The sequence below is a fragment of the Hyaena hyaena genome, unplaced genomic scaffold, assembly GCF_003009895.1.
Source record: "Hyaena hyaena isolate Hyena2069 unplaced genomic scaffold, ASM300989v1 scaffold_2066, whole genome shotgun sequence".
NCBI classification, from domain to species: Eukaryota; Metazoa; Chordata; class Mammalia; order Carnivora; family Hyaenidae; genus Hyaena; species Hyaena hyaena.
The window spans coordinates 89,947-100,635 of NW_024082650.1; positions in this window are offsets into that span (position 1 = coordinate 89,947).

The following is a 10,689-nucleotide window of genomic DNA, read 5'->3' on the forward strand; positions in this document are numbered from 1 at the left end:
TGGATAGCCATGGATAACACAGTTATTACGATTTTCATCTTTCAAAGTAATGTATGTACACATTTAAACAAAATAGTTCAGAAAAGCCAATCAGCTGATAAAAACACCTCTCCTCAAAGGGTGTTTTGCTCCTTAAAGGTAATTTTTTAAAATTATTTTTATTTCTTATGATGATTATCTTTATAGTTCTAAATAATATGTTTGTACTACTAAATATAGATATATCAGCTTTAGGAATTATCTTTTGACTTCCTGTTTTGATATATGATTTAAGACTAAGTCTCACTTCCTTTCCCTCACCCCTTAATATAAACCTTTGCTTCTTATTTAAACAACCACAGAGTGTATCTCTAAATTCTCCATAGCATAGGAGGTAGAGATTGGTATTAAGGTTCCTCCTTCCACTTCTCTTGCTTTCCACCTTTCTCTTCTCATTTTGGTCTTCCTTAATCTCTGTCATTTGATCCTTGACTTTTGCACTGCTAATATTGAAGTCTGCATACATTTGGTAGCCATAATTATTTCATGTTTTTACCACTGGTTGGTTTTAAGAGCGAATTTTTTTTTAATGTTCTATTTATTTCTAGGAGAGAGAGAGACAGCGTGAGCAGGGGAGGGTCAGAGAGAGAGGGAGTCACAGACTGAAACAGGCTCCAGGCTCCGAGCTGGCAGTCAGCACAGAGCCCGACGCGGGGCTCGAACCCACGAACCGCGAGATCATGACCTAAGCGAAAGTCGGACGCTTAACCTCCTAAGCCACCCAGTCGCCCCAAGAGCGAATTTTAAAATTGTATTTATTTACCATATTATGATTGGGTAATGATGAATTCCATCATAACAATTAAAATCTTTCTCCACATCCTCAATGTGACAAAGGACAGTATACTCAGCATAAAGTTCAAATGGAATCTCTTATTTTGCATTACTAATTGCTCAAGACCTCCCAAATTTTTGTTTGCCCCACATTTGGACATAGTTATCTTACAGTTATTTACTTTTGCGTTTTGATTATCTAGTGGCCTTTCTTCTTTCCTTATATTCCAACTTGTAAAAAATTTATGTACATTACATCCTCCAGATTTTTAGATTCTCTGCCATGTTGTATTTTCTGCCATGTGTCCCTTTCTTTCAGACCCCTCCTTCCTAAAGTCTCCAGTTCTACCTCATTCTGGCCTAGCGTCATACAAGAGCTGTTACAATGTTCATCCTGGGACTTTTTGTCATTACTCCTCTGAGTATCATCTATTGTTAGTCAGACCCTACATCCATCATAATTCAGTCTTAATTTCTGACTTCTTTTGCTCTATTGTTACTATTTTTTACACTGGTGCTTTGTTTGTGATTTGGTCACTTTGGGCATAAGTAGTGATGAAGGGGCTCTCATTCAAGGTTTCAGGACAGAGTATTTTTGGTAGCAAAACACATCAAAGAAGTCAATGTGTATCAAGGTCCTGGGACTGGACCAGTGGGTCCAGAGATGGAGAACTGAATTAATTCCTTTTTAGAGCAGATGAAGACACAGTGTTTGACATACTTCCTCCCTTGGTCAGATTTGGCAAGGGTTCAAGTTTGGCCCAGAAATTGAAAAGACGGAACATATTATGATGAAACTGGAAAGAAAGAGGAAATGCAAGAATACTGACACATCTAGGGGCACCTGGGTGGCTCAGTCAGTTGAGCGCCCTACTCTTGATTTTGGCTCAGGTCATGATCTCACGGTTTGCGGGATCCAGCCCCATGTCGAGGTCTGTGCCTACTTGGGATTCTCTCTCTCTCTCTCTGTCCCTTTCCTGCTCTCACTGTCCTTCTCTCTCAAAAATAAATAAGCATTGGAAAAGGTACTGAAAACCCTGAAGCTGAAAAAGCAGACAACTTACTTTAAAAAATTATTCCGGCTCATGATTTCAAAACCTAAAACAATAAATATTATAGTATTAAATTAGCATATTTTCTAGAGTTATGTTTTTGATGTTATTATTCTCTGTTTTCTGTGCCTAATGCCACCTCCACAGGGAGGGCTTCCATAACTACCCTGTTTAACACAAACCTTCTCTCCTTCCTCTTCCACCTTACCTTTCCCCCTGTTTATCTGTCCTGAGCACTGTTGCTACTTTACATCACACTACTCATCCATGGATAAGTATGTAAAACATCAACATAAAAGCATATGTGCAAACAAATCAATGAGTTATAGAATGTAAACCACATTAAGGAAGAAAATGTGTCCATCATTTGCTCTGCAATAATGCATAACACACAGTGAATGTTCAATTAATTAACCAAATAAAGAAATGAATACATGAGTAAGTTACCATTTCTCAACTCTCAGGTAAAATACTTTATTTTTCAAAGGTAAATAGGCAGAATCCACCTATGAAAGCAACTGCATTGCATTTATAATTCTGGAGACCAAGTATAATGTGACCAGATTGGGGTGGGATAAGAATCAGTACCTGTGAGAAGAAATCTGAGCCTCGAGGATGTAGGGGATACACTACCACTTAAGGTTTCAGAAAGAAGATTGGAAGTGTGGAGGATTTTCTTCCTCAGGTAATTCCTTCCTGATAAAACCATATTTGTGAGGATGGGAGATACATCTGTTTGCTCCAGAGCAAATTACAGTCAGTGAGAATCCTGAGCTTCATGGATTTGGTCCTTCTAATTTTATCCAAGTTTACATATTAGAATGTGGTTTTCCTCAAAAGAAATATCTTCTCTTTCTCAACACTGTGTTAAATAAGCCTTAATTTCTACCTTTGTAGTATTTTTATTTTACTCCATTTTAATCCAGATATCGTACATTATAAGCACAATGCTTTCTGTTGAGAGGCACAAAACATCCACTTGGTGTCTGATTTCATTACCTGAATAATCAAGAATTTCAACTTTTCCTTTAACTTAATATTTAACTCTTTTATCATTTTTCACTCATAAATAACAATGTGATGAACATACAAGTGCATAGATCATTGTTTATCTCTGTGTCAAGTCCAAACAGTGAGATCACTGGTTCAAAACAAATGTATGTATGCTTTGAGACACTTCAAAAGAAGGATCAGATAGATGCATTCTTGGAAAAAAGAATCATAAAAGTCTGGACAAATTGGTCAAAAGTTTTAGGTCAATTTATTTAGTTTCTGATAAGTGAGGCCTGTGATGAACATACAAGTGCATAGATCATTGTTTATCTCTGTGTCAAGTCCAAACAGTGAGATCACTGGTTCAAAACAAATGTATGTATGCTTTGAGACACTTCAAAAGAAGGATCAGATAGATGCATTCTTGGAAAAAAGAATCATAAAAGTCTGGACAAATTGGTCAAAAGTTTTAGGTCAATTTATTTAGTTTCTGATAAGTGAGGCCTGGATACTCCCCTGATTTGCTTCATATTAGAGAAAGCACTACAGATCATATTACCTACAGATTTCCTGCCCCATCACTGCCTCCATGAGCAACCTCCACTCAGGATACAAAGCTTCCAACTCTTGATCTCAGATCAGGTCATGATTTCATGATTTCGTGATTTTGAGCCCCTCAACGGGCTCTGTGATGGCAGCTCAGAGGCTGCTTAGGATTAACTCTCCCCCCTTCCCCCTCAACTCACCCTGTCCCTCTCTCTCTCTCCTTTCCCCCACTCATGCTGTCTTTCTCTCTCTCTCTCTCTCTCTCACACACACAATAAACAAATAAACATTAAAAAACATGTTTCAAACTCTGTGGTATAAGGCAATGTCTTTTTCCTTGTATCAATTTGCATAACACTATGTTTCCTAAATTTACTTTTAACTATTTACTAAATTTACTTTTAACTATTTATAGTTAAAAAAAACCCACAAACTTTATGGAAGGTGGTTCTGTCAGCCTACTGCACAATGTCCCTATCTCTCTTAAAACTCAATAAAGGTGTTCTTATCAATACCAGTATTTACCAGTTGCTTTTTACTGAGCAACCCTATGATTATTTCTCAATGAGTTAATAACTTATTCATTAAAGATACTGACAGCATCTATTCGAGTTTGTCACTACATTAGGTATTCAGGATACGGGGGATGCTTGCCACTGACTAATCTTTGCTGGACTTGATCAAAGCGTTTGAGCTCCCTGAGCTCAACTCTCCAATCTGTGAACAAGATTAGTGTACATATATACTCTACATTCCTCCCCAAACTCTGGTTATTGGAATTCAGGTCCTAACCTGATGGGTACACTCTGAAGAAAGAACTGCCACTTCTAAAATATATCTCCCTTCTTTTCAATGGCTGTTCTGTGTGTGGGGCTGGGGCATGGGGGACAATATTTAATGTAGCTCAAATGTAGCCTTTTCTTCTGTTAGTACCACTTTTTTGATTTTGTATTACTCGATTACTATTCTGCTTTGAACTTCTAAGGACCCTTTTCAATCTGCAAAAATAGGAAGGAAAAAGGCAGGAAACAATGTTTTGTTGAGAATGAACTCACTTGTGGTTTTTCTAGGAGCCAGTAGTGGGTTAAATGTCTTCAACTGTAACACTGTTTTCACAGGTACATGCTGATGAACAACTTTACATATGCAGAAATAAAGATCCTTTTATTTGTATTTCCACAGGGTAGTCTCAAATCTGGAGATTCCCTGTGGTTTTCCCACAAATTAAAAAATTAAAAAACGAATGTCTATATTTAAAACCCACATTATTCTCTTAGGACGATTTCTTCCCCTGGGTGTTTTAATAGAGGAAGTTAAGAAAAGGAAGAGATGTGCATGGAGGTGAGAATAAGGCAATTCTGAAATTCTCAGTGAACAGTTCTGTTTTCTGACACTATATCTTTGCTTGGTTTTTTACAAAGGTAGATGACTGAACTTAGTTTCTGCGTGCTAGAAACATAAATGCCATAAGAGTAGCATCTGTGAAGTTCAGTGTAAGATTCACTGCACACGGTGACGGCCCTTTATTTGTTCAGTAATGCCAGAAGAAGTGATTTACGCTACTCTCCAATTTCCAGATTCTTCCAAGTTGCAGAAATTCGAGGAGAACTACAGTCTCAAGAGAACAGGTAAGAACTTCTATGCAGGATCAGACAACCAGAGAAGAGAACTATTTAATTACACTGGTGACTTCTCCTTGCCTTCAACTCAAGGCCGCTAGACACCTGAGATTTCCATTACGGAGAGCCAGTCCACAGTGTCAGAGCTTAGTTTTGTACATAATGTGTGGAAGCAAAAAAAAAAAAAAAAAAGGATGGTGGTCTAGGCCTCTGGATATCCAGGTCTCCGGTGTCACCAAAATAGCATTTCTTATGGTTTTTAGGCATTTTAGGGATCATTTCAGGATGATCTCACATACAGACCATTAAGGGAAGGAACAGCAGTATTAGCATGAACATAACTATCCAGGAATTTTATTGAACTGCTAGAAGATATAAAATTTTAAAAAAGTTTTATGTCTTTATTTTATTTTGAGAGACAGAGACAGAGAGCGAGCAGGGGAGAGACAGAGAGAGGGAGACACAGAATCTGAAGTAGCTCCAAGCTCTGAGCTGTCAGCACAGCCTGACGCGGGGCTCGATGCAGGGCTCGAACCCACAGACTGTGAGATCATGACCTGAGCCAAAGTCAGACACTTAACCGACTGAGCCACCCAGGTGCACTAGAAGACATACAATAGACATATGCTATGAGATTTATAAAACCCTGGGATCCTAGTCAGTGATGATGTGGTAAACATTTGCTTCTTTCAGACAAGAAACGAGATTGAAGATTCCTCATCTCAATCATTCCAGGTTACATAAATCCAATCTTTTCTATCCAGCAAATCAAATTCTTAGAAAGTTAGGTAACAGTGGAACAGTAGAAAGATGATTTGGGGGGACATCAGAAATCATATGTACTGTGGGCCCATGGGTGCCTCAGTTGGTTAACTGTCTGACTTCACCTCCGGCCATGAGCTCATAGTTCGTGGGTTTGAGCCCCGCATCGGGCTCTGTGCTGACAGCTCAGAGCCTGGAGCCTGCTTCAGATTTTGTGTCTCTCTCTTTCTCTAACCAACCTACTCTCCATCTCTCTTTCAAAAAAAAATAAACATCAAAAAAAATTTTTAAAAAAGAATCATGTGTACTGAAATTTTTTATTGCTTTAGGATATATGGTTTCTTATGCTTTCCCTGGGATTATTTTTTGTTATTTACAATTTGTTATTTACATTATTTTTTTCTTTTGTATTTGTTTTTAAGACTTTTTGATCCTTATATAAAATTATACCTTCTATGTGTATGTGCAATTTTTAATATATGAATTTACCCCGAAGTATTTTATATTCAAATGAGGAAGAAAAATCACATCTGTGAACATATCTCTGGTTAGTGGATAATGTTTTAAGGACCAGGTCCCTCACATAAAGTCCTCTTCTCTGTGTGTATGATATTGACAAAGCCACTGTATATACTGGGGAAAAGTATAACATCCTTGCCATCTAATAAATATAATAGGCAACTGATTTGAGGTGTTTATAAAGCTGGAGATGCAATTTATGCTCTGTCGTATATTCTCTAATACTTTTTATAAAATATTATCCCTTTGAACAAGGCTGTGTATATTATTCTAATTTTAGTTTTTATAAAAGATCACACAGTGTTTGTTTAAAATATTTATTATCTGATTAATTTATTTCACTTAGTATAATACACTCTAGCTCCATCCACGTCTTTGCAAATGGCAAGATTCCATTTTTGATGCTTGAGTAATATTCCACTGTATACATTTACCACATCTTCTTTATTCATATGTGGAATTTAAGAAACAAAACAGATGATCATATAGGAAGTGTGGGAGAATACAGAGAAACAAACCACAAGAGATTCTTTTTTTTTTTTTTACAAATAGCTTATTGTCAAATTAGTTTCTTTTTTTTTTTTTTACTAATAGTTTATTGTGAAATTAGTTTCCACATAACACCCAGTGCTCATCCCCACAAGTGTCCTCCTCCATGCCCATCCCCCCTCCCCCCCACATCCATCAGTCCTCAGTTTTTGGCAGCATTCAAGAGTCTCTCATGGTTTGTCTCTCTCCCTTTCCCCCACCATTTCCGCCCTTCTTCTCCCCCTTGTTCCTCCGTCAAGTTCCTCTTAATCCTCCTATACGTGCAAACATATGATATTTGTCCTTCTCTGCCTGACTTATTTCGCTCAGCATAACACCCTCAAGGTCCATCCATGTTGCTACACATGGCCAGATTTCATTGTTTCTCATTGCCATGTAGTATTCCATGGTATAGATAAACCACATCTTCTTGATCCATTCATCTGTTGATGGACACTTAGGCTCTTTCCATGTTTTAGCTATTGTGGAGAGTGCTGCTATGAACATTGGGGTACATGTGCTCCTATGCCTCAGCATTTCTGTATCCCTTGGGTAAATTCCTAGCAGTGCTATTGCTGGGTCATAGGGGAGTTCTATTGTTAGTTTCCTGAGGAACCTCCACACTGTTTTCCAGAGGGGCTGTACCAGTTTACATTCCCACCAACAGTGTAGGAGGGTGCCCGTTTCTCCACATCCTCGCCAGCATCTAGAGTTCTCTGATTTGCTCATTTTAGCCACTCTGACTGGCGTGAGGTGGTATCTCAGTGTGGTTTTGATTTGTATTTCCCTGATGAGGAGGGATGCTGAGCATCGTTTCATGTGTCTGTTGGCCATCTGGATGTCCTCTTTGGAGAAGTGTCTGTTCATGTCTTCTGCCCATTTCTTCACTGGGTTGTTTGTTTTTCGGGCGTGTAGTTTGGTGAGTTCCTTATAGATTCTGGATATTAACCCTTTATCTGATATGTCATTTGCAACTATCTTTTCCCATTCCGTTGGTTGCCTATTAATTTTCTGGGTTGTTTCCTTGGCTGTGCAGAAGCTTTTAATCTTGATGAGGTCCCAACAGTTTATTTTTGCTCTTGATTCCCTTGCTTTTGGGGATGTGTCAAGTAAGAAGTTGCTGCGGTGGAGGTCAAGGAGGTTGTTTCCTGCTTTCTCCTCTAGGGTGTTGATAGTTTCCTGTCTCACGTTCAGGTCCTTTATCCATTTTGAGTTGATTTTTGTGCATGGTGTGAGAAAATGATCTAGTTTCATTCTTCTGCATGTTGCTGTCCAGTTCTCCCAACACCATCTGTTAAAAAGGCTGTCTTTTTTCCATTGGATATTCTTTCCTGCTTTGTCAAAGATTAGTTGGCTGTATACTTTTGGGTCCACTTCTGAGTTCTCAATTCTGTTCCATTGGTCTATGGGTCTGTTTTTGTGCCAATACCATACTGTCTTGATGGTGACAGCTTAAACCACAAGAGATTCTTAACGATAGAGAACAAACTGAGAGTTAATGCAGTGGAGTGCGTGGGGGGAGGGACTAAATGGGGGATGGGCATTAGGAGAGCGCTTGCTGGGATGAGCACTGGGTGTTGCATGTAAGTGATGAATCACTGAATTCTACTCCTGCAACCAAGATTGCCCTGTATATTAACTAAATTTTAAATTAAAAAAAGTATCTTTCATCAGAAGCAGAATCAGACAAAGGATCCTGGGAATATCTGGAAAGCTAGAGAGTAAAAAAGAGGACTAGAGAAGTGACCTCACTTCTGCTTTTTTTTTCCCTGAAAAGATAGTCATGAAATGCCAGAAATGGAGATGGATGGCGAAACTGAAAATAAAGCAGGGGGAGTTGAGAGCAGAGCTGAGATGGCACAGAGCAGACCTGTGACAGGTAAGCCCTCAGTGAACACAGGCAGCCACTAGGTCAAGGAGAAAGTTAAGATGGGCACTGTTTGTGGGAGACAGTGGGTCATAAAGTCTCGAGATTATTTTTAAAGATAAAAGATGGAAAACATTTGATAAAGGAACTAAGGGTTTTAGAAGCTCTTTGATAGGAAATAGGGCAGACAGATGGATATAGATACAGATACAGGTACAGATATTCTTATTACTCTTCTTTCCTTTTTCCTGTTCAGTTTGCTAGTTTTCCATTACTTTGTCCTCCAGCTCCTTGATCTGTTCTTCTGTTCTCTCTAGTCTACTATTTATTCCATCCAATGTATTTTCAATTTCAGTTATTGAATCCTTCATCTCTGAATGGTTATTTTTTTATATTTTCTATCTCTTTGTTGAAGGTCTCACTGGACCGTCCACTTTTTTTTTTTTCAAGTCTGGTGAGGATCTTTATGACCATTCTTTTGAATTCTCTATCTGGCATATTGTTTATCTCCAGGAAATAAGCCAGACAGATAGATTCAGATATAGATATAGATACAGATACAGACACAGACATAGATATATATCCTATTATCTCACAGAGGGTAACTCGGTTATATGAAGTAAGGGAGAAAATATGGGGTGAAATGAGTCTATCAGAATTATACACAGACACTCAGGGACTTTTATTGTTTTTAGGCTTCCTCACACCTCCACTTGGGATGATAAAGTACAACTTTATCACCAATTCACAGAGCTTTTGGGATTCTTAAATGAGGATCAGCATGTTTTTTGTTTTCTCACTGCTGATTTTGGTTCACTTTCCCAGAGCCCACAAATTTACCAGTAGCTTTGCTATCCACCTTCCAAAATGCCATTTCTGTGGTTTCCTTTCTCCTCATAGTTGTGAATCTATGCCTTCTTTATCCTTCTTTTATTTTATTAGAATTTTTAGAACAACAACAACAAAAGACAAAAGAATGAGATCTGTCTGTAACAAATAATTCCAGTGATTTTTCATTAACATTCAGTCAGCCCAGGGGTGCCCTGGTGGCTTAGTCGGTTAAGCGTCTCACTTTCGCTTAGGTCATGATCTTGCGGTTCGTGGGTTCGAGCCCCGCGTCAGGCTCTGTGCTGACTGTCAGCTCAGAGCCTGGAGCCTATTTCAGAGTCTGTGTCTCCCTCTCTCTCTGACCCTCCCCTGCTCACGTTATCTCTCTCTCTCTCTCTCCTAGAAATAAATAAAAAATATTTAAAAAAAACCATTCAGTCAGCCCAAATTCACTTTTATTCTGCCCTTCTTTCCCATTTCCTAGTATTAAGTACCTCCCCTATTTGGAGCTAGAAATAGGACAGACATTGAAAGTATGTCTACTGCCCCAAGTCAATTCCTCCCTGGGCATACAGCCCCCTTAAGATTCTCTCTTTCTCTCTCCTCCATGCACATACACACTCTCTCTAAAAAACAAAAAACAACAAAGAAACAAAAAAACACTTTAAAAAATATGTCTATGTCCAAAACTCTTATAGGGTTCTAATAAAAAAGAAGAGGTGGTTTACTTCTATGCTAGTTAAGAGCTTGAAAAAAGAAAAAGACTTAGAGGAAGAGTTAGGGCTCTCTTGTTCCTCTTTTGTTCCTCTCTTGCTCCTAGTCTCTTGAGATCATTGACTTCTATAGCAGAAAGTTTGTACCAACCTTCTTGTGTTGTCTTCAAGGACTTGCTCATCCTTCTGGTCTCAAAGGACTTGTATATAAGCTGAATTGGCATGCACACAAGGTCCTTTGTGATTCTAAATCATAGAGATTACTAGACCTGGTATCTGAGAAGACACTGGACCAGTTTTCCCCCTTTATATGGAACATAGAATTAACAGCTTGTCATCTGGCCATTGACATATAGTAGACGAAACAAGTGAGATTTCCATTACACATATGTTTGACACTTCTCAAAGTATTCCAGAGCTTGGTCTCAAACTCCAGAGTAGATAAAACT